Source organism: Atractosteus spatula, chromosome 10 (assembly GCF_055471065.1).
Source record: "Atractosteus spatula isolate fAtrSpa1 chromosome 10, fAtrSpa1.hap1, whole genome shotgun sequence".
NCBI lineage: Eukaryota > Metazoa > Chordata > Actinopteri > Semionotiformes > Lepisosteidae > Atractosteus > Atractosteus spatula.
Window position 1 is genome coordinate 27,361,314 of NC_142715.1, and position 26,601 is coordinate 27,387,914.

General features: G+C 53.0%; 41 non-coding genes and 2 pseudogenes across 41 annotated transcripts; all 43 read right to left on the bottom strand.

Moving 5' to 3' along the window:
• Positions 1–84: 84 nt before the first annotated feature.
• Positions 85–203, bottom strand: LOC148826883 (5S ribosomal RNA). The gene has a single exon (XR_016092043.1). It is a non-coding gene; the product is annotated as a 5S ribosomal RNA (ribosomal RNA).
• Positions 204–740: 537 nt separating this feature from the next.
• Positions 741–859, bottom strand: LOC148826884 (5S ribosomal RNA). The gene has a single exon (XR_016092044.1). It is a non-coding gene; the product is annotated as a 5S ribosomal RNA (ribosomal RNA).
• A 456-nt stretch (positions 860–1,315) lies between these two features.
• On the bottom strand, positions 1,316–1,434 carry LOC148826885 (5S ribosomal RNA). Its single transcript, XR_016092045.1, has one exon. It is a non-coding gene; the product is annotated as a 5S ribosomal RNA (ribosomal RNA).
• Positions 1,435–1,890: 456 nt separating this feature from the next.
• LOC148826886 (5S ribosomal RNA) lies at positions 1,891–2,009 on the bottom strand. Its single transcript, XR_016092046.1, has one exon. It is a non-coding gene; the product is annotated as a 5S ribosomal RNA (ribosomal RNA).
• Positions 2,010–2,465: 456 nt separating this feature from the next.
• On the bottom strand, positions 2,466–2,584 carry LOC148826887 (5S ribosomal RNA). The gene has a single exon (XR_016092048.1). It is a non-coding gene; the product is annotated as a 5S ribosomal RNA (ribosomal RNA).
• A 456-nt stretch (positions 2,585–3,040) lies between these two features.
• LOC148826888 (5S ribosomal RNA) lies at positions 3,041–3,159 on the bottom strand. The gene has a single exon (XR_016092049.1). It is a non-coding gene; the product is annotated as a 5S ribosomal RNA (ribosomal RNA).
• Positions 3,160–3,696: 537 nt separating this feature from the next.
• LOC148826889 (5S ribosomal RNA) lies at positions 3,697–3,815 on the bottom strand. Its single transcript, XR_016092050.1, has one exon. It is a non-coding gene; the product is annotated as a 5S ribosomal RNA (ribosomal RNA).
• A 456-nt stretch (positions 3,816–4,271) lies between these two features.
• On the bottom strand, positions 4,272–4,390 carry LOC148826890 (5S ribosomal RNA). Its single transcript, XR_016092051.1, has one exon. It is a non-coding gene; the product is annotated as a 5S ribosomal RNA (ribosomal RNA).
• Positions 4,391–4,927: 537 nt separating this feature from the next.
• On the bottom strand, positions 4,928–5,046 carry LOC148826891 (5S ribosomal RNA). The gene has a single exon (XR_016092052.1). It is a non-coding gene; the product is annotated as a 5S ribosomal RNA (ribosomal RNA).
• A 456-nt stretch (positions 5,047–5,502) lies between these two features.
• Positions 5,503–5,621, bottom strand: LOC148826892 (5S ribosomal RNA). The gene has a single exon (XR_016092053.1). It is a non-coding gene; the product is annotated as a 5S ribosomal RNA (ribosomal RNA).
• Positions 5,622–6,158: 537 nt separating this feature from the next.
• On the bottom strand, positions 6,159–6,277 carry LOC148826893 (5S ribosomal RNA). Its single transcript, XR_016092055.1, has one exon. It is a non-coding gene; the product is annotated as a 5S ribosomal RNA (ribosomal RNA).
• A 456-nt stretch (positions 6,278–6,733) lies between these two features.
• On the bottom strand, positions 6,734–6,852 carry LOC148826894 (5S ribosomal RNA). Its single transcript, XR_016092056.1, has one exon. It is a non-coding gene; the product is annotated as a 5S ribosomal RNA (ribosomal RNA).
• Positions 6,853–7,389: 537 nt separating this feature from the next.
• LOC148826895 (5S ribosomal RNA) lies at positions 7,390–7,508 on the bottom strand. Its single transcript, XR_016092057.1, has one exon. It is a non-coding gene; the product is annotated as a 5S ribosomal RNA (ribosomal RNA).
• Positions 7,509–8,045: 537 nt separating this feature from the next.
• Positions 8,046–8,164, bottom strand: LOC148826896 (5S ribosomal RNA). Its single transcript, XR_016092928.1, has one exon. It is a non-coding gene; the product is annotated as a 5S ribosomal RNA (ribosomal RNA).
• Positions 8,165–8,701: 537 nt separating this feature from the next.
• On the bottom strand, positions 8,702–8,820 carry LOC148826897 (5S ribosomal RNA). The gene has a single exon (XR_016092059.1). It is a non-coding gene; the product is annotated as a 5S ribosomal RNA (ribosomal RNA).
• Positions 8,821–9,357: 537 nt separating this feature from the next.
• LOC148826898 (5S ribosomal RNA) lies at positions 9,358–9,476 on the bottom strand. Its single transcript, XR_016092060.1, has one exon. It is a non-coding gene; the product is annotated as a 5S ribosomal RNA (ribosomal RNA).
• Positions 9,477–9,932: 456 nt separating this feature from the next.
• On the bottom strand, positions 9,933–10,051 carry LOC148826899 (5S ribosomal RNA). The gene has a single exon (XR_016092061.1). It is a non-coding gene; the product is annotated as a 5S ribosomal RNA (ribosomal RNA).
• Positions 10,052–10,588: 537 nt separating this feature from the next.
• On the bottom strand, positions 10,589–10,707 carry LOC148826900 (5S ribosomal RNA). Its single transcript, XR_016092062.1, has one exon. It is a non-coding gene; the product is annotated as a 5S ribosomal RNA (ribosomal RNA).
• Positions 10,708–11,163: 456 nt separating this feature from the next.
• Positions 11,164–11,282, bottom strand: LOC148826901 (5S ribosomal RNA; annotated as a pseudogene).
• A 537-nt stretch (positions 11,283–11,819) lies between these two features.
• Positions 11,820–11,938, bottom strand: LOC148826902 (5S ribosomal RNA). Its single transcript, XR_016092063.1, has one exon. It is a non-coding gene; the product is annotated as a 5S ribosomal RNA (ribosomal RNA).
• Positions 11,939–12,475: 537 nt separating this feature from the next.
• LOC148826903 (5S ribosomal RNA) lies at positions 12,476–12,594 on the bottom strand. Its single transcript, XR_016092064.1, has one exon. It is a non-coding gene; the product is annotated as a 5S ribosomal RNA (ribosomal RNA).
• A 456-nt stretch (positions 12,595–13,050) lies between these two features.
• On the bottom strand, positions 13,051–13,169 carry LOC148826904 (5S ribosomal RNA). The gene has a single exon (XR_016092065.1). It is a non-coding gene; the product is annotated as a 5S ribosomal RNA (ribosomal RNA).
• Positions 13,170–13,706: 537 nt separating this feature from the next.
• LOC148826905 (5S ribosomal RNA) lies at positions 13,707–13,825 on the bottom strand. The gene has a single exon (XR_016092067.1). It is a non-coding gene; the product is annotated as a 5S ribosomal RNA (ribosomal RNA).
• A 537-nt stretch (positions 13,826–14,362) lies between these two features.
• LOC148826906 (5S ribosomal RNA) lies at positions 14,363–14,481 on the bottom strand. The gene has a single exon (XR_016092068.1). It is a non-coding gene; the product is annotated as a 5S ribosomal RNA (ribosomal RNA).
• A 456-nt stretch (positions 14,482–14,937) lies between these two features.
• On the bottom strand, positions 14,938–15,056 carry LOC148826907 (5S ribosomal RNA). The gene has a single exon (XR_016092070.1). It is a non-coding gene; the product is annotated as a 5S ribosomal RNA (ribosomal RNA).
• Positions 15,057–15,593: 537 nt separating this feature from the next.
• On the bottom strand, positions 15,594–15,712 carry LOC148826908 (5S ribosomal RNA). Its single transcript, XR_016092071.1, has one exon. It is a non-coding gene; the product is annotated as a 5S ribosomal RNA (ribosomal RNA).
• A 537-nt stretch (positions 15,713–16,249) lies between these two features.
• LOC148826909 (5S ribosomal RNA) lies at positions 16,250–16,368 on the bottom strand. The gene has a single exon (XR_016092072.1). It is a non-coding gene; the product is annotated as a 5S ribosomal RNA (ribosomal RNA).
• Positions 16,369–16,824: 456 nt separating this feature from the next.
• Positions 16,825–16,943, bottom strand: LOC148826910 (5S ribosomal RNA). The gene has a single exon (XR_016092073.1). It is a non-coding gene; the product is annotated as a 5S ribosomal RNA (ribosomal RNA).
• Positions 16,944–17,480: 537 nt separating this feature from the next.
• LOC148826911 (5S ribosomal RNA) lies at positions 17,481–17,599 on the bottom strand. The gene has a single exon (XR_016092074.1). It is a non-coding gene; the product is annotated as a 5S ribosomal RNA (ribosomal RNA).
• Positions 17,600–18,055: 456 nt separating this feature from the next.
• On the bottom strand, positions 18,056–18,174 carry LOC148826912 (5S ribosomal RNA; annotated as a pseudogene).
• A 456-nt stretch (positions 18,175–18,630) lies between these two features.
• LOC148826913 (5S ribosomal RNA) lies at positions 18,631–18,749 on the bottom strand. The gene has a single exon (XR_016092075.1). It is a non-coding gene; the product is annotated as a 5S ribosomal RNA (ribosomal RNA).
• Positions 18,750–19,205: 456 nt separating this feature from the next.
• On the bottom strand, positions 19,206–19,324 carry LOC148826914 (5S ribosomal RNA). Its single transcript, XR_016092076.1, has one exon. It is a non-coding gene; the product is annotated as a 5S ribosomal RNA (ribosomal RNA).
• Positions 19,325–19,861: 537 nt separating this feature from the next.
• LOC148826915 (5S ribosomal RNA) lies at positions 19,862–19,980 on the bottom strand. The gene has a single exon (XR_016092077.1). It is a non-coding gene; the product is annotated as a 5S ribosomal RNA (ribosomal RNA).
• A 537-nt stretch (positions 19,981–20,517) lies between these two features.
• Positions 20,518–20,636, bottom strand: LOC148826916 (5S ribosomal RNA). Its single transcript, XR_016092079.1, has one exon. It is a non-coding gene; the product is annotated as a 5S ribosomal RNA (ribosomal RNA).
• Positions 20,637–21,173: 537 nt separating this feature from the next.
• On the bottom strand, positions 21,174–21,292 carry LOC148826917 (5S ribosomal RNA). The gene has a single exon (XR_016092081.1). It is a non-coding gene; the product is annotated as a 5S ribosomal RNA (ribosomal RNA).
• A 456-nt stretch (positions 21,293–21,748) lies between these two features.
• LOC148826918 (5S ribosomal RNA) lies at positions 21,749–21,867 on the bottom strand. The gene has a single exon (XR_016092082.1). It is a non-coding gene; the product is annotated as a 5S ribosomal RNA (ribosomal RNA).
• A 456-nt stretch (positions 21,868–22,323) lies between these two features.
• LOC148826919 (5S ribosomal RNA) lies at positions 22,324–22,442 on the bottom strand. Its single transcript, XR_016092083.1, has one exon. It is a non-coding gene; the product is annotated as a 5S ribosomal RNA (ribosomal RNA).
• Positions 22,443–22,979: 537 nt separating this feature from the next.
• LOC148826920 (5S ribosomal RNA) lies at positions 22,980–23,098 on the bottom strand. Its single transcript, XR_016092084.1, has one exon. It is a non-coding gene; the product is annotated as a 5S ribosomal RNA (ribosomal RNA).
• A 537-nt stretch (positions 23,099–23,635) lies between these two features.
• LOC148826921 (5S ribosomal RNA) lies at positions 23,636–23,754 on the bottom strand. The gene has a single exon (XR_016092085.1). It is a non-coding gene; the product is annotated as a 5S ribosomal RNA (ribosomal RNA).
• Positions 23,755–24,291: 537 nt separating this feature from the next.
• Positions 24,292–24,410, bottom strand: LOC148826922 (5S ribosomal RNA). The gene has a single exon (XR_016092086.1). It is a non-coding gene; the product is annotated as a 5S ribosomal RNA (ribosomal RNA).
• Positions 24,411–24,947: 537 nt separating this feature from the next.
• LOC148826923 (5S ribosomal RNA) lies at positions 24,948–25,066 on the bottom strand. The gene has a single exon (XR_016092087.1). It is a non-coding gene; the product is annotated as a 5S ribosomal RNA (ribosomal RNA).
• Positions 25,067–25,603: 537 nt separating this feature from the next.
• LOC148826924 (5S ribosomal RNA) lies at positions 25,604–25,722 on the bottom strand. The gene has a single exon (XR_016092088.1). It is a non-coding gene; the product is annotated as a 5S ribosomal RNA (ribosomal RNA).
• Positions 25,723–26,178: 456 nt separating this feature from the next.
• On the bottom strand, positions 26,179–26,297 carry LOC148826925 (5S ribosomal RNA). Its single transcript, XR_016092089.1, has one exon. It is a non-coding gene; the product is annotated as a 5S ribosomal RNA (ribosomal RNA).
• Between the last annotated feature and the right edge of the window lie 304 nt (positions 26,298–26,601).

A 26,601-nucleotide genomic window follows, 5' to 3' on the forward strand; every position in this document is an offset into this window, starting at 1 on the left:
AATAAACAGACGGACAAGCCGCACTGCACGTGTGAACAGGGGAATGAGCGAGCGAGCGGGGATAGGGCGCCTCCTGCGCTTAAAAGCTTACAGCACCTGGTATTCCCAGGCGGTCTCCCATCCAAGTACTAACCAGGCCCATCCCTGTTTAGCTTCCGAGATCAGACGAGATCAGGCGTGCTCAAGGGGGTGTGGCCGTAAGCGAGAGCAAGGCTCGCTGGCACCCTTCTTATAGAGAGGACAGCTCCGTCACCTCTTTTACGACGCTGCTTTTTTTCCCTTGCGTTTTTCTCTTCTTCCCACGTTCTCTCTCTTCACTGCCTTCGTCCCCGCTCTATTTCACTTCAGCCTTTCACTCTTGCTTCCTTCCAATGAGGACGGAGCTGCGGGAGAAAGGGCGCTATAGAGGATCGCTGTGGAGAGCTGCTGCTGTGCTTTGACATCTGAGCTCTGTGGAAAACGATCTCAATACAATTCTGAAAAACGCGACTCCCCGAACGCCAGCCGAACAAGTCTCCACAGCCGAAGCGCTGTGTCTCTTTTCAGCTGGCGATAAACCTTTCCTCGATCCTTTGCGGACTTGTAAAACTGTTCATGATCAGAATAAAAAACGCTCACGCTAATACACAAGCACCCGTGTCTCGCCAAAGCTGACAAATAAACAGACGGACAAGCCGCACTGCACGTGTGAACAGGGGAATGAGCGAGCGAGCGGGGATAGGGCGCCTCCTGCGCTTAAAAGCTTACAGCACCTGGTATTCCCAGGCGGTCTCCCATCCAAGTACTAACCAGGCCCATCCCTGTTTAGCTTCCGAGATCAGACGAGATCAGGCGTGCTCAAGGGGGTGTGGCCGTAAGCGAGAGCAAGGCTCGCTGGCACCCTTCTTATAGAGAGGACAGCTCCGTCACCTCTTTTACGACGCTGCTTTTTTCTTGCTTCCTTCCAATGAGGACGGAGCTGCGGGAGAAAGGGCGCTATAGAGGATCGCTGTGGAGAGCTGCTGCTGTGCTTTGACATCTGAGCTCTGTGGAAAACGATCTCAATACAATTCTGAAAAACGCGACTCCCCGAACGCCAGCCGAACAAGTCTCCACAGCCGAAGCGCTGTGTCTCTTTTCAGCTGGCGATAAACCTTTCCTCGATCCTTTGCGGACTTGTAAAACTGTTCATGATCAGAATAAAAAACGCTCACGCTAATACACAAGCACCCGTGTCTCGCCAAAGCTGACAAATAAACAGACGGACAAGCCGCACTGCACGTGTGAACAGGGGAATGAGCGAGCGAGCGGGGATAGGGCGCCTCCTGCGCTTAAAAGCTTACAGCACCTGGTATTCCCAGGCGGTCTCCCATCCAAGTACTAACCAGGCCCATCCCTGTTTAGCTTCCGAGATCAGACGAGATCAGGCGTGCTCAAGGGGGTGTGGCCGTAAGCGAGAGCAAGGCTCGCTGGCACCCTTCTTATAGAGAGGACAGCTCCGTCACCTCTTTTACGACGCTGCTTTTTTCTTGCTTCCTTCCAATGAGGACGGAGCTGCGGGAGAAAGGGCGCTATAGAGGATCGCTGTGGAGAGCTGCTGCTGTGCTTTGACATCTGAGCTCTGTGGAAAACGATCTCAATACAATTCTGAAAAACGCGACTCCCCGAACGCCAGCCGAACAAGTCTCCACAGCCGAAGCGCTGTGTCTCTTTTCAGCTGGCGATAAACCTTTCCTCGATCCTTTGCGGACTTGTAAAACTGTTCATGATCAGAATAAAAAACGCTCACGCTAATACACAAGCACCCGTGTCTCGCCAAAGCTGACAAATAAACAGACGGACAAGCCGCACTGCACGTGTGAACAGGGGAATGAGCGAGCGAGCGGGGATAGGGCGCCTCCTGCGCTTAAAAGCTTACAGCACCTGGTATTCCCAGGCGGTCTCCCATCCAAGTACTAACCAGGCCCATCCCTGTTTAGCTTCCGAGATCAGACGAGATCAGGCGTGCTCAAGGGGGTGTGGCCGTAAGCGAGAGCAAGGCTCGCTGGCACCCTTCTTATAGAGAGGACAGCTCCGTCACCTCTTTTACGACGCTGCTTTTTTCTTGCTTCCTTCCAATGAGGACGGAGCTGCGGGAGAAAGGGCGCTATAGAGGATCGCTGTGGAGAGCTGCTGCTGTGCTTTGACATCTGAGCTCTGTGGAAAACGATCTCAATACAATTCTGAAAAACGCGACTCCCCGAACGCCAGCCGAACAAGTCTCCACAGCCGAAGCGCTGTGTCTCTTTTCAGCTGGCGATAAACCTTTCCTCGATCCTTTGCGGACTTGTAAAACTGTTCATGATCAGAATAAAAAACGCTCACGCTAATACACAAGCACCCGTGTCTCGCCAAAGCTGACAAATAAACAGACGGACAAGCCGCACTGCACGTGTGAACAGGGGAATGAGCGAGCGAGCGGGGATAGGGCGCCTCCTGCGCTTAAAAGCTTACAGCACCTGGTATTCCCAGGCGGTCTCCCATCCAAGTACTAACCAGGCCCATCCCTGTTTAGCTTCCGAGATCAGACGAGATCAGGCGTGCTCAAGGGGGTGTGGCCGTAAGCGAGAGCAAGGCTCGCTGGCACCCTTCTTATAGAGAGGACAGCTCCGTCACCTCTTTTACGACGCTGCTTTTTTCTTGCTTCCTTCCAATGAGGACGGAGCTGCGGGAGAAAGGGCGCTATAGAGGATCGCTGTGGAGAGCTGCTGCTGTGCTTTGACATCTGAGCTCTGTGGAAAACGATCTCAATACAATTCTGAAAAACGCGACTCCCCGAACGCCAGCCGAACAAGTCTCCACAGCCGAAGCGCTGTGTCTCTTTTCAGCTGGCGATAAACCTTTCCTCGATCCTTTGCGGACTTGTAAAACTGTTCATGATCAGAATAAAAAACGCTCACGCTAATACACAAGCACCCGTGTCTCGCCAAAGCTGACAAATAAACAGACGGACAAGCCGCACTGCACGTGTGAACAGGGGAATGAGCGAGCGAGCGGGGATAGGGCGCCTCCTGCGCTTAAAAGCTTACAGCACCTGGTATTCCCAGGCGGTCTCCCATCCAAGTACTAACCAGGCCCATCCCTGTTTAGCTTCCGAGATCAGACGAGATCAGGCGTGCTCAAGGGGGTGTGGCCGTAAGCGAGAGCAAGGCTCGCTGGCACCCTTCTTATAGAGAGGACAGCTCCGTCACCTCTTTTACGACGCTGCTTTTTTTCCCTTGCGTTTTTCTCTTCTTCCCACGTTCTCTCTCTTCACTGCCTTCGTCCCCGCTCTATTTCACTTCAGCCTTTCACTCTTGCTTCCTTCCAATGAGGACGGAGCTGCGGGAGAAAGGGCGCTATAGAGGATCGCTGTGGAGAGCTGCTGCTGTGCTTTGACATCTGAGCTCTGTGGAAAACGATCTCAATACAATTCTGAAAAACGCGACTCCCCGAACGCCAGCCGAACAAGTCTCCACAGCCGAAGCGCTGTGTCTCTTTTCAGCTGGCGATAAACCTTTCCTCGATCCTTTGCGGACTTGTAAAACTGTTCATGATCAGAATAAAAAACGCTCACGCTAATACACAAGCACCCGTGTCTCGCCAAAGCTGACAAATAAACAGACGGACAAGCCGCACTGCACGTGTGAACAGGGGAATGAGCGAGCGAGCGGGGATAGGGCGCCTCCTGCGCTTAAAAGCTTACAGCACCTGGTATTCCCAGGCGGTCTCCCATCCAAGTACTAACCAGGCCCATCCCTGTTTAGCTTCCGAGATCAGACGAGATCAGGCGTGCTCAAGGGGGTGTGGCCGTAAGCGAGAGCAAGGCTCGCTGGCACCCTTCTTATAGAGAGGACAGCTCCGTCACCTCTTTTACGACGCTGCTTTTTTCTTGCTTCCTTCCAATGAGGACGGAGCTGCGGGAGAAAGGGCGCTATAGAGGATCGCTGTGGAGAGCTGCTGCTGTGCTTTGACATCTGAGCTCTGTGGAAAACGATCTCAATACAATTCTGAAAAACGCGACTCCCCGAACGCCAGCCGAACAAGTCTCCACAGCCGAAGCGCTGTGTCTCTTTTCAGCTGGCGATAAACCTTTCCTCGATCCTTTGCGGACTTGTAAAACTGTTCATGATCAGAATAAAAAACGCTCACGCTAATACACAAGCACCCGTGTCTCGCCAAAGCTGACAAATAAACAGACGGACAAGCCGCACTGCACGTGTGAACAGGGGAATGAGCGAGCGAGCGGGGATAGGGCGCCTCCTGCGCTTAAAAGCTTACAGCACCTGGTATTCCCAGGCGGTCTCCCATCCAAGTACTAACCAGGCCCATCCCTGTTTAGCTTCCGAGATCAGACGAGATCAGGCGTGCTCAAGGGGGTGTGGCCGTAAGCGAGAGCAAGGCTCGCTGGCACCCTTCTTATAGAGAGGACAGCTCCGTCACCTCTTTTACGACGCTGCTTTTTTTCCCTTGCGTTTTTCTCTTCTTCCCACGTTCTCTCTCTTCACTGCCTTCGTCCCCGCTCTATTTCACTTCAGCCTTTCACTCTTGCTTCCTTCCAATGAGGACGGAGCTGCGGGAGAAAGGGCGCTATAGAGGATCGCTGTGGAGAGCTGCTGCTGTGCTTTGACATCTGAGCTCTGTGGAAAACGATCTCAATACAATTCTGAAAAACGCGACTCCCCGAACGCCAGCCGAACAAGTCTCCACAGCCGAAGCGCTGTGTCTCTTTTCAGCTGGCGATAAACCTTTCCTCGATCCTTTGCGGACTTGTAAAACTGTTCATGATCAGAATAAAAAACGCTCACGCTAATACACAAGCACCCGTGTCTCGCCAAAGCTGACAAATAAACAGACGGACAAGCCGCACTGCACGTGTGAACAGGGGAATGAGCGAGCGAGCGGGGATAGGGCGCCTCCTGCGCTTAAAAGCTTACAGCACCTGGTATTCCCAGGCGGTCTCCCATCCAAGTACTAACCAGGCCCATCCCTGTTTAGCTTCCGAGATCAGACGAGATCAGGCGTGCTCAAGGGGGTGTGGCCGTAAGCGAGAGCAAGGCTCGCTGGCACCCTTCTTATAGAGAGGACAGCTCCGTCACCTCTTTTACGACGCTGCTTTTTTCTTGCTTCCTTCCAATGAGGACGGAGCTGCGGGAGAAAGGGCGCTATAGAGGATCGCTGTGGAGAGCTGCTGCTGTGCTTTGACATCTGAGCTCTGTGGAAAACGATCTCAATACAATTCTGAAAAACGCGACTCCCCGAACGCCAGCCGAACAAGTCTCCACAGCCGAAGCGCTGTGTCTCTTTTCAGCTGGCGATAAACCTTTCCTCGATCCTTTGCGGACTTGTAAAACTGTTCATGATCAGAATAAAAAACGCTCACGCTAATACACAAGCACCCGTGTCTCGCCAAAGCTGACAAATAAACAGACGGACAAGCCGCACTGCACGTGTGAACAGGGGAATGAGCGAGCGAGCGGGGATAGGGCGCCTCCTGCGCTTAAAAGCTTACAGCACCTGGTATTCCCAGGCGGTCTCCCATCCAAGTACTAACCAGGCCCATCCCTGTTTAGCTTCCGAGATCAGACGAGATCAGGCGTGCTCAAGGGGGTGTGGCCGTAAGCGAGAGCAAGGCTCGCTGGCACCCTTCTTATAGAGAGGACAGCTCCGTCACCTCTTTTACGACGCTGCTTTTTTTCCCTTGCGTTTTTCTCTTCTTCCCACGTTCTCTCTCTTCACTGCCTTCGTCCCCGCTCTATTTCACTTCAGCCTTTCACTCTTGCTTCCTTCCAATGAGGACGGAGCTGCGGGAGAAAGGGCGCTATAGAGGATCGCTGTGGAGAGCTGCTGCTGTGCTTTGACATCTGAGCTCTGTGGAAAACGATCTCAATACAATTCTGAAAAACGCGACTCCCCGAACGCCAGCCGAACAAGTCTCCACAGCCGAAGCGCTGTGTCTCTTTTCAGCTGGCGATAAACCTTTCCTCGATCCTTTGCGGACTTGTAAAACTGTTCATGATCAGAATAAAAAACGCTCACGCTAATACACAAGCACCCGTGTCTCGCCAAAGCTGACAAATAAACAGACGGACAAGCCGCACTGCACGTGTGAACAGGGGAATGAGCGAGCGAGCGGGGATAGGGCGCCTCCTGCGCTTAAAAGCTTACAGCACCTGGTATTCCCAGGCGGTCTCCCATCCAAGTACTAACCAGGCCCATCCCTGTTTAGCTTCCGAGATCAGACGAGATCAGGCGTGCTCAAGGGGGTGTGGCCGTAAGCGAGAGCAAGGCTCGCTGGCACCCTTCTTATAGAGAGGACAGCTCCGTCACCTCTTTTACGACGCTGCTTTTTTCTTGCTTCCTTCCAATGAGGACGGAGCTGCGGGAGAAAGGGCGCTATAGAGGATCGCTGTGGAGAGCTGCTGCTGTGCTTTGACATCTGAGCTCTGTGGAAAACGATCTCAATACAATTCTGAAAAACGCGACTCCCCGAACGCCAGCCGAACAAGTCTCCACAGCCGAAGCGCTGTGTCTCTTTTCAGCTGGCGATAAACCTTTCCTCGATCCTTTGCGGACTTGTAAAACTGTTCATGATCAGAATAAAAAACGCTCACGCTAATACACAAGCACCCGTGTCTCGCCAAAGCTGACAAATAAACAGACGGACAAGCCGCACTGCACGTGTGAACAGGGGAATGAGCGAGCGAGCGGGGATAGGGCGCCTCCTGCGCTTAAAAGCTTACAGCACCTGGTATTCCCAGGCGGTCTCCCATCCAAGTACTAACCAGGCCCATCCCTGTTTAGCTTCCGAGATCAGACGAGATCAGGCGTGCTCAAGGGGGTGTGGCCGTAAGCGAGAGCAAGGCTCGCTGGCACCCTTCTTATAGAGAGGACAGCTCCGTCACCTCTTTTACGACGCTGCTTTTTTTCCCTTGCGTTTTTCTCTTCTTCCCACGTTCTCTCTCTTCACTGCCTTCGTCCCCGCTCTATTTCACTTCAGCCTTTCACTCTTGCTTCCTTCCAATGAGGACGGAGCTGCGGGAGAAAGGGCGCTATAGAGGATCGCTGTGGAGAGCTGCTGCTGTGCTTTGACATCTGAGCTCTGTGGAAAACGATCTCAATACAATTCTGAAAAACGCGACTCCCCGAACGCCAGCCGAACAAGTCTCCACAGCCGAAGCGCTGTGTCTCTTTTCAGCTGGCGATAAACCTTTCCTCGATCCTTTGCGGACTTGTAAAACTGTTCATGATCAGAATAAAAAACGCTCACGCTAATACACAAGCACCCGTGTCTCGCCAAAGCTGACAAATAAACAGACGGACAAGCCGCACTGCACGTGTGAACAGGGGAATGAGCGAGCGAGCGGGGATAGGGCGCCTCCTGCGCTTAAAAGCTTACAGCACCTGGTATTCCCAGGCGGTCTCCCATCCAAGTACTAACCAGGCCCATCCCTGTTTAGCTTCCGAGATCAGACGAGATCAGGCGTGCTCAAGGGGGTGTGGCCGTAAGCGAGAGCAAGGCTCGCTGGCACCCTTCTTATAGAGAGGACAGCTCCGTCACCTCTTTTACGACGCTGCTTTTTTTCCCTTGCGTTTTTCTCTTCTTCCCACGTTCTCTCTCTTCACTGCCTTCGTCCCCGCTCTATTTCACTTCAGCCTTTCACTCTTGCTTCCTTCCAATGAGGACGGAGCTGCGGGAGAAAGGGCGCTATAGAGGATCGCTGTGGAGAGCTGCTGCTGTGCTTTGACATCTGAGCTCTGTGGAAAACGATCTCAATACAATTCTGAAAAACGCGACTCCCCGAACGCCAGCCGAACAAGTCTCCACAGCCGAAGCGCTGTGTCTCTTTTCAGCTGGCGATAAACCTTTCCTCGATCCTTTGCGGACTTGTAAAACTGTTCATGATCAGAATAAAAAACGCTCACGCTAATACACAAGCACCCGTGTCTCGCCAAAGCTGACAAATAAACAGACGGACAAGCCGCACTGCACGTGTGAACAGGGGAATGAGCGAGCGAGCGGGGATAGGGCGCCTCCTGCGCTTAAAAGCTTACAGCACCTGGTATTCCCAGGCGGTCTCCCATCCAAGTACTAACCAGGCCCATCCCTGTTTAGCTTCCGAGATCAGACGAGATCAGGCGTGCTCAAGGGGGTGTGGCCGCAAGCGAGAGCCAGGCTCGCTGGCACCCTTCTTATAGAGAGGACAGCTCCGTCACCTCTTTTACGACGCTGCTTTTTTTCCCTTGCGTTTTTCTCTTCTTCCCACGTTCTCTCTCTTCACTGCCTTCGTCCCCGCTCTATTTCACTTCAGCCTTTCACTCTTGCTTCCTTCCAATGAGGACGGAGCTGCGGGAGAAAGGGCGCTATAGAGGATCGCTGTGGAGAGCTGCTGCTGTGCTTTGACATCTGAGCTCTGTGGAAAACGATCTCAATACAATTCTGAAAAACGCGACTCCCCGAACGCCAGCCGAACAAGTCTCCACAGCCGAAGCGCTGTGTCTCTTTTCAGCTGGCGATAAACCTTTCCTCGATCCTTTGCGGACTTGTAAAACTGTTCATGATCAGAATAAAAAACGCTCACGCTAATACACAAGCACCCGTGTCTCGCCAAAGCTGACAAATAAACAGACGGACAAGCCGCACTGCACGTGTGAACAGGGGAATGAGCGAGCGAGCGGGGATAGGGCGCCTCCTGCGCTTAAAAGCTTACAGCACCTGGTATTCCCAGGCGGTCTCCCATCCAAGTACTAACCAGGCCCATCCCTGTTTAGCTTCCGAGATCAGACGAGATCAGGCGTGCTCAAGGGGGTGTGGCCGTAAGCGAGAGCAAGGCTCGCTGGCACCCTTCTTATAGAGAGGACAGCTCCGTCACCTCTTTTACGACGCTGCTTTTTTTCCCTTGCGTTTTTCTCTTCTTCCCACGTTCTCTCTCTTCACTGCCTTCGTCCCCGCTCTATTTCACTTCAGCCTTTCACTCTTGCTTCCTTCCAATGAGGACGGAGCTGCGGGAGAAAGGGCGCTATAGAGGATCGCTGTGGAGAGCTGCTGCTGTGCTTTGACATCTGAGCTCTGTGGAAAACGATCTCAATACAATTCTGAAAAACGCGACTCCCCGAACGCCAGCCGAACAAGTCTCCACAGCCGAAGCGCTGTGTCTCTTTTCAGCTGGCGATAAACCTTTCCTCGATCCTTTGCGGACTTGTAAAACTGTTCATGATCAGAATAAAAAACGCTCACGCTAATACACAAGCACCCGTGTCTCGCCAAAGCTGACAAATAAACAGACGGACAAGCCGCACTGCACGTGTGAACAGGGGAATGAGCGAGCGAGCGGGGATAGGGCGCCTCCTGCGCTTAAAAGCTTACAGCACCTGGTATTCCCAGGCGGTCTCCCATCCAAGTACTAACCAGGCCCATCCCTGTTTAGCTTCCGAGATCAGACGAGATCAGGCGTGCTCAAGGGGGTGTGGCCGTAAGCGAGAGCAAGGCTCGCTGGCACCCTTCTTATAGAGAGGACAGCTCCGTCACCTCTTTTACGACGCTGCTTTTTTCTTGCTTCCTTCCAATGAGGACGGAGCTGCGGGAGAAAGGGCGCTATAGAGGATCGCTGTGGAGAGCTGCTGCTGTGCTTTGACATCTGAGCTCTGTGGAAAACGATCTCAATACAATTCTGAAAAACGCGACTCCCCGAACGCCAGCCGAACAAGTCTCCACAGCCGAAGCGCTGTGTCTCTTTTCAGCTGGCGATAAACCTTTCCTCGATCCTTTGCGGACTTGTAAAACTGTTCATGATCAGAATAAAAAACGCTCACGCTAATACACAAGCACCCGTGTCTCGCCAAAGCTGACAAATAAACAGACGGACAAGCCGCACTGCACGTGTGAACAGGGGAATGAGCGAGCGAGCGGGGATAGGGCGCCTCCTGCGCTTAAAAGCTTACAGCACCTGGTATTCCCAGGCGGTCTCCCATCCAAGTACTAACCAGGCCCATCCCTGTTTAGCTTCCGAGATCAGACGAGATCAGGCGTGCTCAAGGGGGTGTGGCCGTAAGCGAGAGCAAGGCTCGCTGGCACCCTTCTTATAGAGAGGACAGCTCCGTCACCTCTTTTACGACGCTGCTTTTTTTCCCTTGCGTTTTTCTCTTCTTCCCACGTTCTCTCTCTTCACTGCCTTCGTCCCCGCTCTATTTCACTTCAGCCTTTCACTCTTGCTTCCTTCCAATGAGGACGGAGCTGCGGGAGAAAGGGCGCTATAGAGGATCGCTGTGGAGAGCTGCTGCTGTGCTTTGACATCTGAGCTCTGTGGAAAACGATCTCAATACAATTCTGAAAAACGCGACTCCCCGAACGCCAGCCGAACAAGTCTCCACAGCCGAAGCGCTGTGTCTCTTTTCAGCTGGCGATAAACCTTTCCTCGATCCTTTGCGGACTTGTAAAACTGTTCATGATCAGAATAAAAAACGCTCACGCTAATACACAAGCACCCGTGTCTCGCCAAAGCTGACAAATAAACAGACGGACAAGCCGCACTGCACGTGTGAACAGGGGAATGAGCGAGCGAGCGGGGATAGGGCGCCTCCTGCGCTTAAAAGCTTACAGCACCTGGTATTCCCAGGCGGTCTCCCATCCAAGTACTAACCAGGCCCATCCCTGTTTAGCTTCCGAGATCAGACGAGATCAGGCGTGCTCAAGGGGGTGTGGCCGTAAGCGAGAGCAAGGCTCGCTGGCACCCTTCTTATAGAGAGGACAGCTCCGTCACCTCTTTTACGACGCTGCTTTTTTCTTGCTTCCTTCCAATGAGGACGGAGCTGCGGGAGAAAGGGCGCTATAGAGGATCGCTGTGGAGAGCTGCTGCTGTGCTTTGACATCTGAGCTCTGTGGAAAACGATCTCAATACAATTCTGAAAAACGCGACTCCCCGAACGCCAGCCGAACAAGTCTCCACAGCCGAAGCGCTGTGTCTCTTTTCAGCTGGCGATAAACCTTTCCTCGATCCTTTGCGGACTTGTAAAACTGTTCATGATCAGAATAAAAAACGCTCACGCTAATACACAAGCACCCGTGTCTCGCCAAAGCTGACAAATAAACAGACGGACAAGCCGCACTGCACGTGTGAACAGGGGAATGAGCGAGCGAGCGGGGATAGGGCGCCTCCTGCGCTTAAAAGCTTACAGCACCTGGTATTCCCAGGCGGTCTCCCATCCAAGAACTAACCAGGCCCATCCCTGTTTAGCTTCCAAGATCAGACGAGATCAGGCGTGCTCAAGGGGGTGTGGCCGTAAGCGAGAGCAAGGCTCGCTGGCACCCTTCTTATAGAGAGGACAGCTCCGTCACCTCTTTTACGACGCTGCTTTTTTTCCCTTGCGTTTTTCTCTTCTTCCCACGTTCTCTCTCTTCACTGCCTTCGTCCCCGCTCTATTTCACTTCAGCCTTTCACTCTTGCTTCCTTCCAATGAGGACGGAGCTGCGGGAGAAAGGGCGCTATAGAGGATCGCTGTGGAGAGCTGCTGCTGTGCTTTGACATCTGAGCTCTGTGGAAAACGATCTCAATACAATTCTGAAAAACGCGACTCCCCGAACGCCAGCCGAACAAGTCTCCACAGCCGAAGCGCTGTGTCTCTTTTCAGCTGGCGATAAACCTTTCCTCGATCCTTTGCGGACTTGTAAAACTGTTCATGATCAGAATAAAAAACGCTCACGCTAATACACAAGCACCCGTGTCTCGCCAAAGCTGACAAATAAACAGACGGACAAGCCGCACTGCACGTGTGAACAGGGGAATGAGCGAGCGAGCGGGGATAGGGCGCCTCCTGCGCTTAAAAGCTTACAGCACCTGGTATTCCCAGGCGGTCTCCCATCCAAGTACTAACCAGGCCCATCCCTGTTTAGCTTCCGAGATCAGACGAGATCAGGCGTGCTCAAGGGGGTGTGGCCGTAAGCGAGAGCAAGGCTCGCTGGCACCCTTCTTATAGAGAGGACAGCTCCGTCACCTCTTTTACGACGCTGCTTTTTTTCCCTTGCGTTTTTCTCTTCTTCCCACGTTCTCTCTCTTCACTGCCTTCGTCCCCGCTCTATTTCACTTCAGCCTTTCACTCTTGCTTCCTTCCAATGAGGACGGAGCTGCGGGAGAAAGGGCGCTATAGAGGATCGCTGTGGAGAGCTGCTGCTGTGCTTTGACATCTGAGCTCTGTGGAAAACGATCTCAATACAATTCTGAAAAACGCGACTCCCCGAACGCCAGCCGAACAAGTCTCCACAGCCGAAGCGCTGTGTCTCTTTTCAGCTGGCGATAAACCTTTCCTCGATCCTTTGCGGACTTGTAAAACTGTTCATGATCAGAATAAAAAACGCTCACGCTAATACACAAGCACCCGTGTCTCGCCAAAGCTGACAAATAAACAGACGGACAAGCCGCACTGCACGTGTGAACAGGGGAATGAGCGAGCGAGCGGGGATAGGGCGCCTCCTGCGCTTAAAAGCTTACAGCACCTGGTATTCCCAGGCGGTCTCCCATCCAAGTACTAACCAGGCCCATCCCTGTTTAGCTTCCGAGATCAGACGAGATCAGGCGTGCTCAAGGGGGTGTGGCCGTAAGCGAGAGCAAGGCTCGCTGGCACCCTTCTTATAGAGAGGACAGCTCCGTCACCTCTTTTACGACGCTGCTTTTTTCTTGCTTCCTTCCAATGAGGACGGAGCTGCGGGAGAAAGGGCGCTATAGAGGATCGCTGTGGAGAGCTGCTGCTGTGCTTTGACATCTGAGCTCTGTGGAAAACGATCTCAATACAATTCTGAAAAACGCGACTCCCCGAACGCCAGCCGAACAAGTCTCCACAGCCGAAGCGCTGTGTCTCTTTTCAGCTGGCGATAAACCTTTCCTCGATCCTTTGCGGACTTGTAAAACTGTTCATGATCAGAATAAAAAACGCTCACGCTAATACACAAGCACCCGTGTCTCGCCAAAGCTGACAAATAAACAGACGGACAAGCCGCACTGCACGTGTGAACAGGGGAATGAGCGAGCGAGCGGGGATAGGGCGCCTCCTGCGCTTAAAAGCTTACAGCACCTGGTATTCCCAGGCGGTCTCCCATCCAAGTACTAACCAGGCCCATCCCTGTTTAGCTTCCGAGATCAGACGAGATCAGGCGTGCTCAAGGGGGTGTGGCCGTAAGCGAGAGCAAGGCTCGCTGGCACCCTTCTTATAGAGAGGACAGCTCCGTCACCTCTTTTACGACGCTGCTTTTTTTCCCTTGCGTTTTTCTCTTCTTCCCACGTTCTCTCTCTTCACTGCCTTCGTCCCCGCTCTATTTCACTTCAGCCTTTCACTCTTGCTTCCTTCCAATGAGGACGGAGCTGCGGGAGAAAGGGCGCTATAGAGGATCGCTGTGGAGAGCTGCTGCTGTGCTTTGACATCTGAGCTCTGTGGAAAACGATCTCAATACAATTCTGAAAAACGCGACTCCCCGAACGCCAGCCGAACAAGTCTCCACAGCCGAAGCGCTGTGTCTCTTTTCAGCTGGCGATAAACCTTTCCTCGATCCTTTGCGGACTTGTAAAACTGTTCATGATCAGAATAAAAAACGCTCACGCTAATACACAAGCACCCGTGTCTCGCCAAAGCTGACAAATAAACAGACGGACAAGCCGCACTGCACGTGTGAACAGGGGAATGAGCGAGCGAGCGGGGATAGGGCGCCTCCTGCGCTTAAAAGCTTACAGCACCTGGTATTCCCAGGCGGTCTCCCATCCAAGTACTAACCAGGCCCATCCCTGTTTAGCTTCCGAGATCAGACGAGATCAGGCGTGCTCAAGGGGGTGTGGCCGTAAGCGAGAGCAAGGCTCGCTGGCACCCTTCTTATAGAGAGGACAGCTCCGTCACCTCTTTTACGACGCTGCTTTTTTTCCCTTGCGTTTTTCTCTTCTTCCCACGTTCTCTCTCTTCACTGCCTTCGTCCCCGCTCTATTTCACTTCAGCCTTTCACTCTTGCTTCCTTCCAATGAGGACGGAGCTGCGGGAGAAAGGGCGCTATAGAGGATCGCTGTGGAGAGCTGCTGCTGTGCTTTGACATCTGAGCTCTGTGGAAAACGATCTCAATACAATTCTGAAAAACGCGACTCCCCGAACGCCAGCCGAACAAGTCTCCACAGCCGAAGCGCTGTGTCTCTTTTCAGCTGGCGATAAACCTTTCCTCGATCCTTTGCGGACTTGTAAAACTGTTCATGATCAGAATAAAAAACGCTCACGCTAATACACAAGCACCCGTGTCTCGCCAAAGCTGACAAATAAACAGACGGACAAGCCGCACTGCACGTGTGAACAGGGGAATGAGCGAGCGAGCGGGGATAGGGCGCCTCCTGCGCTTAAAAGCTTACAGCACCTGGTATTCCCAGGCGGTCTCCCATCCAAGTACTAACCAGGCCCATCCCTGTTTAGCTTCCGAGATCAGACGAGATCAGGCGTGCTCAAGGGGGTGTGGCCGTAAGCGAGAGCAAGGCTCGCTGGCACCCTTCTTATAGAGAGGACAGCTCCGTCACCTCTTTTACGACGCTGCTTTTTTCTTGCTTCCTTCCAATGAGGACGGAGCTGCGGGAGAAAGGGCGCTATAGAGGATCGCTGTGGAGAGCTGCTGCTGTGCTTTGACATCTGAGCTCTGTGGAAAACGATCTCAATACAATTCTGAAAAACGCGACTCCCCGAACGCCAGCCGAACAAGTCTCCACAGCCGAAGCGCTGTGTCTCTTTTCAGCTGGCGATAAACCTTTCCTCGATCCTTTGCGGACTTGTAAAACTGTTCATGATCAGAATAAAAAACGCTCACGCTAATACACAAGCACCCGTGTCTCGCCAAAGCTGACAAATAAACAGACGGACAAGCCGCACTGCACGTGTGAACAGGGGAATGAGCGAGCGAGCGGGGATAGGGCGCCTCCTGCGCTTAAAAGCTTACAGCACCTGGTATTCCCAGGCGGTCTCCCATCCAAGTACTAACCAGGCCCATCCCTGTTTAGCTTCCGAGATCAGACGAGATCAGGCGTGCTCAAGGGGGTGTGGCCGTAAGCGAGAGCAAGGCTCGCTGGCACCCTTCTTATAGAGAGGACAGCTCCGTCACCTCTTTTACGACGCTGCTTTTTTTCCCTTGCGTTTTTCTCTTCTTCCCACGTTCTCTCTCTTCACTGCCTTCGTCCCCGCTCTATTTCACTTCAGCCTTTCACTCTTGCTTCCTTCCAATGAGGACGGAGCTGCGGGAGAAAGGGCGCTATAGAGGATCGCTGTGGAGAGCTGCTGCTGTGCTTTGACATCTGAGCTCTGTGGAAAACGATCTCAATACAATTCTGAAAAACGCGACTCCCCGAACGCCAGCCGAACAAGTCTCCACAGCCGAAGCGCTGTGTCTCTTTTCAGCTGGCGATAAACCTTTCCTCGATCCTTTGCGGACTTGTAAAACTGTTCATGATCAGAATAAAAAACGCTCACGCTAATACACAAGCACCCGTGTCTCGCCAAAGCTGACAAATAAACAGACGGACAAGCCGCACTGCACGTGTGAACAGGGGAATGAGCGAGCGAGCGGGGATAGGGCGCCTCCTGCGCTTAAAAGCTTACAGCACCTGGTATTCCCAGGCGGTCTCCCATCCAAGTACTAACCAGGCCCATCCCTGTTTAGCTTCCGAGATCAGACGAGATCAGGCGTGCTCAAGGGGGTGTGGCCGTAAGCGAGAGCAAGGCTCGCTGGCACCCTTCTTATAGAGAGGACAGCTCCGTCACCTCTTTTACGACGCTGCTTTTTTTCCCTTGCGTTTTTCTCTTCTTCCCACGTTCTCTCTCTTCACTGCCTTCGTCCCCGCTCTATTTCACTTCAGCCTTTCACTCTTGCTTCCTTCCAATGAGGACGGAGCTGCGGGAGAAAGGGCGCTATAGAGGATCGCTGTGGAGAGCTGCTGCTGTGCTTTGACATCTGAGCTCTGTGGAAAACGATCTCAATACAATTCTGAAAAACGCGACTCCCCGAACGCCAGCCGAACAAGTCTCCACAGCCGAAGCGCTGTGTCTCTTTTCAGCTGGCGATAAACCTTTCCTCGATCCTTTGCGGACTTGTAAAACTGTTCATGATCAGAATAAAAAACGCTCACGCTAATACACAAGCACCCGTGTCTCGCCAAAGCTGACAAATAAACAGACGGACAAGCCGCACTGCACGTGTGAACAGGGGAATGAGCGAGCGAGCGGGGATAGGGCGCCTCCTGCGCTTAAAAGCTTACAGCACCTGGTATTCCCAGGCGGTCTCCCATCCAAGTACTAACCAGGCCCATCCCTGTTTAGCTTCCGAGATCAGACGAGATCAGGCGTGCTCAAGGGGGTGTGGCCGTAAGCGAGAGCAAGGCTCGCTGGCACCCTTCTTATAGAGAGGACAGCTCCGTCACCTCTTTTACGACGCTGCTTTTTTCTTGCTTCCTTCCAATGAGGACGGAGCTGCGGGAGAAAGGGCGCTATAGAGGATCGCTGTGGAGAGCTGCTGCTGTGCTTTGACATCTGAGCTCTGTGGAAAACGATCTCAATACAATTCTGAAAAACGCGACTCCCCGAACGCCAGCCGAACAAGTCTCCACAGCCGAAGCGCTGTGTCTCTTTTCAGCTGGCGATAAACCTTTCCTCGATCCTTTGCGGACTTGTAAAACTGTTCATGATCAGAATAAAAAACGCTCACGCTAATACACAAGCACCCGTGTCTCGCCAAAGCTGACAAATAAACAGACGGACAAGCCGCACTGCACGTGTGAACAGGGGAATGAGCGAGCGAGCGGGGATAGGGCGCCTCCTGCGCTTAAAAGCTTACAGCACCTGGTATTCCCAGGCGGTCTCCCATCCAAGTACTAACCAGGCCCATCCCTGTTTAGCTTCCGAGATCAGACGAGATCAGGCGTGCTCAAGGGGGTGTGGCCGTAAGCGAGAGCAAGGCTCGCTGGCACCCTTCTTATAGAGAGGACAGCTCCGTCACCTCTTTTACGACGCTGCTTTTTTTCCCTTGCGTTTTTCTCTTCTTCCCACGTTCTCTCTCTTCACTGCCTTCGTCCCCGCTCTATTTCACTTCAGCCTTTCACTCTTGCTTCCTTCCAATGAGGACGGAGCTGCGGGAGAAAGGGCGCTATAGAGGATCGCTGTGGAGAGCTGCTGCTGTGCTTTGACATCTGAGCTCTGTGGAAAACGATCTCAATACAATTCTGAAAAACGCGACTCCCCGAACGCCAGCCGAACAAGTCTCCACAGCCGAAGCGCTGTGTCTCTTTTCAGCTGGCGATAAACCTTTCCTCGATCCTTTGCGGACTTGTAAAACTGTTCATGATCAGAATAAAAAACGCTCACGCTAATACACAAGCACCCGTGTCTCGCCAAAGCTGACAAATAAACAGACGGACAAGCCGCACTGCACGTGTGAACAGGGGAATGAGCGAGCGAGCGGGGATAGGGCGCCTCCTGCGCTTAAAAGCTTACAGCACCTGGTATTCCCAGGCGGTCTCCCATCCAAGTACTAACCAGGCCCATCCCTGTTTAGCTTCCGAGATCAGACGAGATCAGGCGTGCTCAAGGGGGTGTGGCCGTAAGCGAGAGCAAGGCTCGCTGGCACCCTTCTTATAGAGAGGACAGCTCCGTCACCTCTTTTACGACGCTGCTTTTTTCTTGCTTCCTTCCAATGAGGACGGAGCTGCGGGAGAAAGGGCGCTATAGAGGATCGCTGTGGAGAGCTGCTGCTGTGCTTTGACATCTGAGCTCTGTGGAAAACGATCTCAATACAATTCTGAAAAACGCGACTCCCCGAACGCCAGCCGAACAAGTCTCCACAGCCGAAGCGCTGTGTCTCTTTTCAGCTGGCGATAAACCTTTCCTCGATCCTTTGCGGACTTGTAAAACTGTTCATGATCAGAATAAAAAACGCTCACGCTAATACACAAGCACCCGTGTCTCGCCAAAGCTGACAAATAAACAGACGGACAAGCCGCACTGCACGTGTGAACAGGGGAATGAGCGAGCGAGCGGGGATAGGGCGCCTCCTGCGCTTAAAAGCTTACAGCACCTGGTATTCCCAGGCGGTCTCCCATCCAAGTACTAACCAGGCCCATCCCTGTTTAGCTTCCGACATCAGACGAGATCAGGCGTGCTCAAGGGGGTGTGGCCGTAAGCGAGAGCAAGGCTCGCTGGCACCCTTCTTATAGAGAGGACAGCTCCGTCACCTCTTTTACGACGCTGCTTTTTTCTTGCTTCCTTCCAATGAGGACGGAGCTGCGGGAGAAAGGGCGCTATAGAGGATCGCTGTGGAGAGCTGCTGCTGTGCTTTGACATCTGAGCTCTGTGGAAAACGATCTCAATACAATTCTGAAAAACGCGACTCCCCGAACGCCAGCCGAACAAGTCTCCACAGCCGAAGCGCTGTGTCTCTTTTCAGCTGGCGATAAACCTTTCCTCGATCCTTTGCGGACTTGTAAAACTGTTCATGATCAGAATAAAAAACGCTCACGCTAATACACAAGCACCCGTGTCTCGCCAAAGCTGACAAATAAACAGACGGACAAGCCGCACTGCACGTGTGAACAGGGGAATGAGCGAGCGAGCGGGGATAGGGCGCCTCCTGCGCTTAAAAGCTTACAGCACCTGGTATTCCCAGGCGGTCTCCCATCCAAGTACTAACCAGGCCCATCCCTGTTTAGCTTCCGAGATCAGACGAGATCAGGCGTGCTCAAGGGGGTGTGGCCGTAAGCGAGAGCAAGGCTCGCTGGCACCCTTCTTATAGAGAGGACAGCTCCGTCACCTCTTTTACGACGCTGCTTTTTTCTTGCTTCCTTCCAATGAGGACGGAGCTGCGGGAGAAAGGGCGCTATAGAGGATCGCTGTGGAGAGCTGCTGCTGTGCTTTGACATCTGAGCTCTGTGGAAAACGATCTCAATACAATTCTGAAAAACGCGACTCCCCGAACGCCAGCCGAACAAGTCTCCACAGCCGAAGCGCTGTGTCTCTTTTCAGCTGGCGATAAACCTTTCCTCGATCCTTTGCGGACTTGTAAAACTGTTCATGATCAGAATAAAAAACGCTCACGCTAATACACAAGCACCCGTGTCTCGCCAAAGCTGACAAATAAACAGACGGACAAGCCGCACTGCACGTGTGAACAGGGGAATGAGCGAGCGAGCGGGGATAGGGCGCCTCCTGCGCTTAAAAGCTTACAGCACCTGGTATTCCCAGGCGGTCTCCCATCCAAGTACTAACCAGGCCCATCCCTGTTTAGCTTCCGAGATCAGACGAGATCAGGCGTGCTCAAGGGGGTGTGGCCGTAAGCGAGAGCAAGGCTCGCTGGCACCCTTCTTATAGAGAGGACAGCTCCGTCACCTCTTTTACGACGCTGCTTTTTTTCCCTTGCGTTTTTCTCTTCTTCCCACGTTCTCTCTCTTCACTGCCTTCGTCCCCGCTCTATTTCACTTCAGCCTTTCACTCTTGCTTCCTTCCAATGAGGACGGAGCTGCGGGAGAAAGGGCGCTATAGAGGATCGCTGTGGAGAGCTGCTGCTGTGCTTTGACATCTGAGCTCTGTGGAAAACGATCTCAATACAATTCTGAAAAACGCGACTCCCCGAACGCCAGCCGAACAAGTCTCCACAGCCGAAGCGCTGTGTCTCTTTTCAGCTGGCGATAAACCTTTCCTCGATCCTTTGCGGACTTGTAAAACTGTTCATGATCAGAATAAAAAACGCTCACGCTAATACACAAGCACCCGTGTCTCGCCAAAGCTGACAAATAAACAGACGGACAAGCCGCACTGCACGTGTGAACAGGGGAATGAGCGAGCGAGCGGGGATAGGGCGCCTCCTGCGCTTAAAAGCTTACAGCACCTGGTATTCCCAGGCGGTCTCCCATCCAAGTACTAACCAGGCCCATCCCTGTTTAGCTTCCGAGATCAGACGAGATCAGGCGTGCTCAAGGGGGTGTGGCCGTAAGCGAGAGCAAGGCTCGCTGGCACCCTTCTTATAGAGAGGACAGCTCCGTCACCTCTTTTACGACGCTGCTTTTTTTCCCTTGCGTTTTTCTCTTCTTCCCACGTTCTCTCTCTTCACTGCCTTCGTCCCCGCTCTATTTCACTTCAGCCTTTCACTCTTGCTTCCTTCCAATGAGGACGGAGCTGCGGGAGAAAGGGCGCTATAGAGGATCGCTGTGGAGAGCTGCTGCTGTGCTTTGACATCTGAGCTCTGTGGAAAACGATCTCAATACAATTCTGAAAAACGCGACTCCCCGAACGCCAGCCGAACAAGTCTCCACAGCCGAAGCGCTGTGTCTCTTTTCAGCTGGCGATAAACCTTTCCTCGATCCTTTGCGGACTTGTAAAACTGTTCATGATCAGAATAAAAAACGCTCACGCTAATACACAAGCACCCGTGTCTCGCCAAAGCTGACAAATAAACAGACGGACAAGCCGCACTGCACGTGTGAACAGGGGAATGAGCGAGCGAGCGGGGATAGGGCGCCTCCTGCGCTTAAAAGCTTACAGCACCTGGTATTCCCAGGCGGTCTCCCATCCAAGTACTAACCAGGCCCATCCCTGTTTAGCTTCCGAGATCAGACGAGATCAGGCGTGCTCAAGGGGGTGTGGCCGTAAGCGAGAGCAAGGCTCGCTGGCACCCTTCTTATAGAGAGGACAGCTCCGTCACCTCTTTTACGACGCTGCTTTTTTTCCCTTGCGTTTTTCTCTTCTTCCCACGTTCTCTCTCTTCACTGCCTTCGTCCCCGCTCTATTTCACTTCAGCCTTTCACTCTTGCTTCCTTCCAATGAGGACGGAGCTGCGGGAGAAAGGGCGCTATAGAGGATCGCTGTGGAGAGCTGCTGCTGTGCTTTGACATCTGAGCTCTGTGGAAAACGATCTCAATACAATTCTGAAAAACGCGACTCCCCGAACGCCAGCCGAACAAGTCTCCACAGCCGAAGCGCTGTGTCTCTTTTCAGCTGGCGATAAACCTTTCCTCGATCCTTTGCGGACTTGTAAAACTGTTCATGATCAGAATAAAAAACGCTCACGCTAATACACAAGCACCCGTGTCTCGCCAAAGCTGACAAATAAACAGACGGACAAGCCGCACTGCACGTGTGAACAGGGGAATGAGCGAGCGAGCGGGGATAGGGCGCCTCCTGCGCTTAAAAGCTTACAGCACCTGGTATTCCCAGGCGGTCTCCCATCCAAGTACTAACCAGGCCCATCCCTGTTTAGCTTCCGAGATCAGACGAGATCAGGCGTGCTCAAGGGGGTGTGGCCGTAAGCGAGAGCAAGGCTCGCTGGCACCCTTCTTATAGAGAGGACAGCTCCGTCACCTCTTTTACGACGCTGCTTTTTTCTTGCTTCCTTCCAATGAGGACGGAGCTGCGGGAGAAAGGGCGCTATAGAGGATCGCTGTGGAGAGCTGCTGCTGTGCTTTGACATCTGAGCTCTGTGGAAAACGATCTCAATACAATTCTGAAAAACGCGACTCCCCGAACGCCAGCCGAACAAGTCTCCACAGCCGAAGCGCTGTGTCTCTTTTCAGCTGGCGATAAACCTTTCCTCGATCCTTTGCGGACTTGTAAAACTGTTCATGATCAGAATAAAAAACGCTCACGCTAATACACAAGCACCCGTGTCTCGCCAAAGCTGACAAATAAACAGACGGACAAGCCGCACTGCACGTGTGAACAGGGGAATGAGCGAGCGAGCGGGGATAGGGCGCCTCCTGCGCTTAAAAGCTTACAGCACCTGGTATTCCCAGGCGGTCTCCCATCCAAGTACTAACCAGGCCCATCCCTGTTTAGCTTCCGAGATCAGACGAGATCAGGCGTGCTCAAGGGGGTGTGGCCGTAAGCGAGAGCAAGGCTCGCTGGCACCCTTCTTATAGAGAGGACAGCTCCGTCACCTCTTTTACGACGCTGCTTTTTTCTTGCTTCCTTCCAATGAGGACGGAGCTGCGGGAGAAAGGGCGCTATAGAGGATCGCTGTGGAGAGCTGCTGCTGTGCTTTGACATCTGAGCTCTGTGGAAAACGATCTCAATACAATTCTGAAAAACGCGACTCCCCGAACGCCAGCCGAACAAGTCTCCACAGCCGAAGCGCTGTGTCTCTTTTCAGCTGGCGATAAACCTTTCCTCGATCCTTTGCGGACTTGTAAAACTGTTCATGATCAGAATAAAAAACGCTCACGCTAATACACAAGCACCCGTGTCTCGCCAAAGCTGACAAATAAACAGACGGACAAGCCGCACTGCACGTGTGAACAGGGGAATGAGCGAGCGAGCGGGGATAGGGCGCCTCCTGCGCTTAAAAGCTTACAGCACCTGGTATTCCCAGGCGGTCTCCCATCCAAGTACTAACCAGGCCCATCCCTGTTTAGCTTCCGAGATCAGACGAGATCAGGCGTGCTCAAGGGGGTGTGGCCGTAAGCGAGAGCAAGGCTCGCTGGCACCCTTCTTATAGAGAGGACAGCTCCGTCACCTCTTTTACGACGCTGCTTTTTTTCCCTTGCGTTTTTCTCTTCTTCCCACGTTCTCTCTCTTCACTGCCTTCGTCCCCGCTCTATTTCACTTCAGCCTTTCACTCTTGCTTCCTTCCAATGAGGACGGAGCTGCGGGAGAAAGGGCGCTATAGAGGATCGCTGTGGAGAGCTGCTGCTGTGCTTTGACATCTGAGCTCTGTGGAAAACGATCTCAATACAATTCTGAAAAACGCGACTCCCCGAACGCCAGCCGAACAAGTCTCCACAGCCGAAGCGCTGTGTCTCTTTTCAGCTGGCGATAAACCTTTCCTCGATCCTTTGCGGACTTGTAAAACTGTTCATGATCAGAATAAAAAACGCTCACGCTAATACACAAGCACCCGTGTCTCGCCAAAGCTGACAAATAAACAGACGGACAAGCCGCACTGCACGTGTGAACAGGGGAATGAGCGAGCGAGCGGGGATAGGGCGCCTCCTGCGCTTAAAAGCTTACAGCACCTGGTATTCCCAGGCGGTCTCCCATCCAAGTACTAACCAGGCCCATCCCTGTTTAGCTTCCGAGATCAGACGAGATCAGGCGTGCTCAAGGGGGTGTGGCCGTAAGCGAGAGCAAGGCTCGCTGGCACCCTTCTTATAGAGAGGACAGCTCCGTCACCTCTTTTACGACGCTGCTTTTTTTCCCTTGCGTTTTTCTCTTCTTCCCACGTTCTCTCTCTTCACTGCCTTCGTCCCCGCTCTATTTCACTTCAGCCTTTCACTCTTGCTTCCTTCCAATGAGGACGGAGCTGCGGGAGAAAGGGCGCTATAGAGGATCGCTGTGGAGAGCTGCTGCTGTGCTTTGACATCTGAGCTCTGTGGAAAACGATCTCAATACAATTCTGAAAAACGCGACTCCCCGAACGCCAGCCGAACAAGTCTCCACAGCCGAAGCGCTGTGTCTCTTTTCAGCTGGCGATAAACCTTTCCTCGATCCTTTGCGGACTTGTAAAACTGTTCATGATCAGAATAAAAAACGCTCACGCTAATACACAAGCACCCGTGTCTCGCCAAAGCTGACAAATAAACAGACGGACAAGCCGCACTGCACGTGTGAACAGGGGAATGAGCGAGCGAGCGGGGATAGGGCGCCTCCTGCGCTTAAAAGCTTACAGCACCTGGTATTCCCAGGCGGTCTCCCATCCAAGTACTAACCAGGCCCATCCCTGTTTAGCTTCCGAGATCAGACGAGATCAGGCGTGCTCAAGGGGGTGTGGCCGTAAGCGAGAGCAAGGCTCGCTGGCACCCTTCTTATAGAGAGGACAGCTCCGTCACCTCTTTTACGACGCTGCTTTTTTTCCCTTGCGTTTTTCTCTTCTTCCCACGTTCTCTCTCTTCACTGCCTTCGTCCCCGCTCTATTTCACTTCAGCCTTTCACTCTTGCTTCCTTCCAATGAGGACGGAGCTGCGGGAGAAAGGGCGCTATAGAGGATCGCTGTGGAGAGCTGCTGCTGTGCTTTGACATCTGAGCTCTGTGGAAAACGATCTCAATACAATTCTGAAAAACGCGACTCCCCGAACGCCAGCCGAACAAGTCTCCACAGCCGAAGCGCTGTGTCTCTTTTCAGCTGGCGATAAACCTTTCCTCGATCCTTTGCGGACTTGTAAAACTGTTCATGATCAGAATAAAAAACGCTCACGCTAATACACAAGCACCCGTGTCTCGCCAAAGCTGACAAATAAACAGACGGACAAGCCGCACTGCACGTGTGAACAGGGGAATGAGCGAGCGAGCGGGGATAGGGCGCCTCCTGCGCTTAAAAGCTTACAGCACCTGGTATTCCCAGGCGGTCTCCCATCCAAGTACTAACCAGGCCCATCCCTGTTTAGCTTCCGAGATCAGACGAGATCAGGCGTGCTCAAGGGGGTGTGGCCGTAAGCGAGAGCAAGGCTCGCTGGCACCCTTCTTATAGAGAGGACAGCTCCGTCACCTCTTTTACGACGCTGCTTTTTTTCCCTTGCGTTTTTCTCTTCTTCCCACGTTCTCTCTCTTCACTGCCTTCGTCCCCGCTCTATTTCACTTCAGCCTTTCACTCTTGCTTCCTTCCAATGAGGACGGAGCTGCGGGAGAAAGGGCGCTATAGAGGATCGCTGTGGAGAGCTGCTGCTGTGCTTTGACATCTGAGCTCTGTGGAAAACGATCTCAATACAATTCTGAAAAACGCGACTCCCCGAACGCCAGCCGAACAAGTCTCCACAGCCGAAGCGCTGTGTCTCTTTTCAGCTGGCGATAAACCTTTCCTCGATCCTTTGCGGACTTGTAAAACTGTTCATGATCAGAATAAAAAACGCTCACGCTAATACACAAGCACCCGTGTCTCGCCAAAGCTGACAAATAAACAGACGGACAAGCCGCACTGCACGTGTGAACAGGGGAATGAGCGAGCGAGCGGGGATAGGGCGCCTCCTGCGCTTAAAAGCTTACAGCACCTGGTATTCCCAGGCGGTCTCCCATCCAAGTACTAACCAGGCCCATCCCTGTTTAGCTTCCGAGATCAGACGAGATCAGGCGTGCTCAAGGGGGTGTGGCCGTAAGCGAGAGCAAGGCTCGCTGGCACCCTTCTTATAGAGAGGACAGCTCCGTCACCTCTTTTACGACGCTGCTTTTTTTCCCTTGCGTTTTTCTCTTCTTCCCACGTTCTCTCTCTTCACTGCCTTCGTCCCCGCTCTATTTCACTTCAGCCTTTCACTCTTGCTTCCTTCCAATGAGGACGGAGCTGCGGGAGAAAGGGCGCTATAGAGGATCGCTGTGGAGAGCTGCTGCTGTGCTTTGACATCTGAGCTCTGTGGAAAACGATCTCAATACAATTCTGAAAAACGCGACTCCCCGAACGCCAGCCGAACAAGTCTCCACAGCCGAAGCGCTGTGTCTCTTTTCAGCTGGCGATAAACCTTTCCTCGATCCTTTGCGGACTTGTAAAACTGTTCATGATCAGAATAAAAAACGCTCACGCTAATACACAAGCACCCGTGTCTCGCCAAAGCTGACAAATAAACAGACGGACAAGCCGCACTGCACGTGTGAACAGGGGAATGAGCGAGCGAGCGGGGATAGGGCGCCTCCTGCGCTTAAAAGCTTACAGCACCTGGTATTCCCAGGCGGTCTCCCATCCAAGTACTAACCAGGCCCATCCCTGTTTAGCTTCCGAGATCAGACGAGATCAGGCGTGCTCAAGGGGGTGTGGCCGTAAGCGAGAGCAAGGCTCGCTGGCACCCTTCTTATAGAGAGGACAGCTCCGTCACCTCTTTTACGACGCTGCTTTTTTCTTGCTTCCTTCCAATGAGGACGGAGCTGCGGGAGAAAGGGCGCTATAGAGGATCGCTGTGGAGAGCTGCTGCTGTGCTTTGACATCTGAGCTCTGTGGAAAACGATCTCAATACAATTCTGAAAAACGCGACTCCCCGAACGCCAGCCGAACAAGTCTCCACAGCCGAAGCGCTGTGTCTCTTTTCAGCTGGCGATAAACCTTTCCTCGATCCTTTGCGGACTTGTAAAACTGTTCATGATCAGAATAAAAAACGCTCACGCTAATACACAAGCACCCGTGTCTCGCCAAAGCTGACAAATAAACAGACGGACAAGCCGCACTGCACGTGTGAACAGGGGAATGAGCGAGCGAGCGGGGATAGGGCGCCTCCTGCGCTTAAAAGCTTACAGCACCTGGTATTCCCAGGCGGTCTCCCATCCAAGTACTAACCAGGCCCATCCCTGTTTAGCTTCCGAGATCAGACGAGATCAGGCGTGCTCAAGGGGGTGTGGCCGTAAGCGAGAGCAAGGCTCGCTGGCACCCTTCTTATAGAGAGGACAGCTCCGTCACCTCTTTTACGACGCTGCTTTTTTTCCCTTGCGTTTTTCTCTTCTTCCCACGTTCTCTCTCTTCACTGCCTTCGTCCCCGCTCTATTTCACTTCAGCCTTTCACTCTTGCTTCCTTCCAATGAGGACGGAGCTGCGGGAGAAAGGGCGCTATAGAGGATCGCTGTGGAGAGCTGCTGCTGTGCTTTGACATCTGAGCTCTGTGGAAAACGATCTCAATACAATTCTGAAAAACGCGACTCCCCGAACGCCAGCCG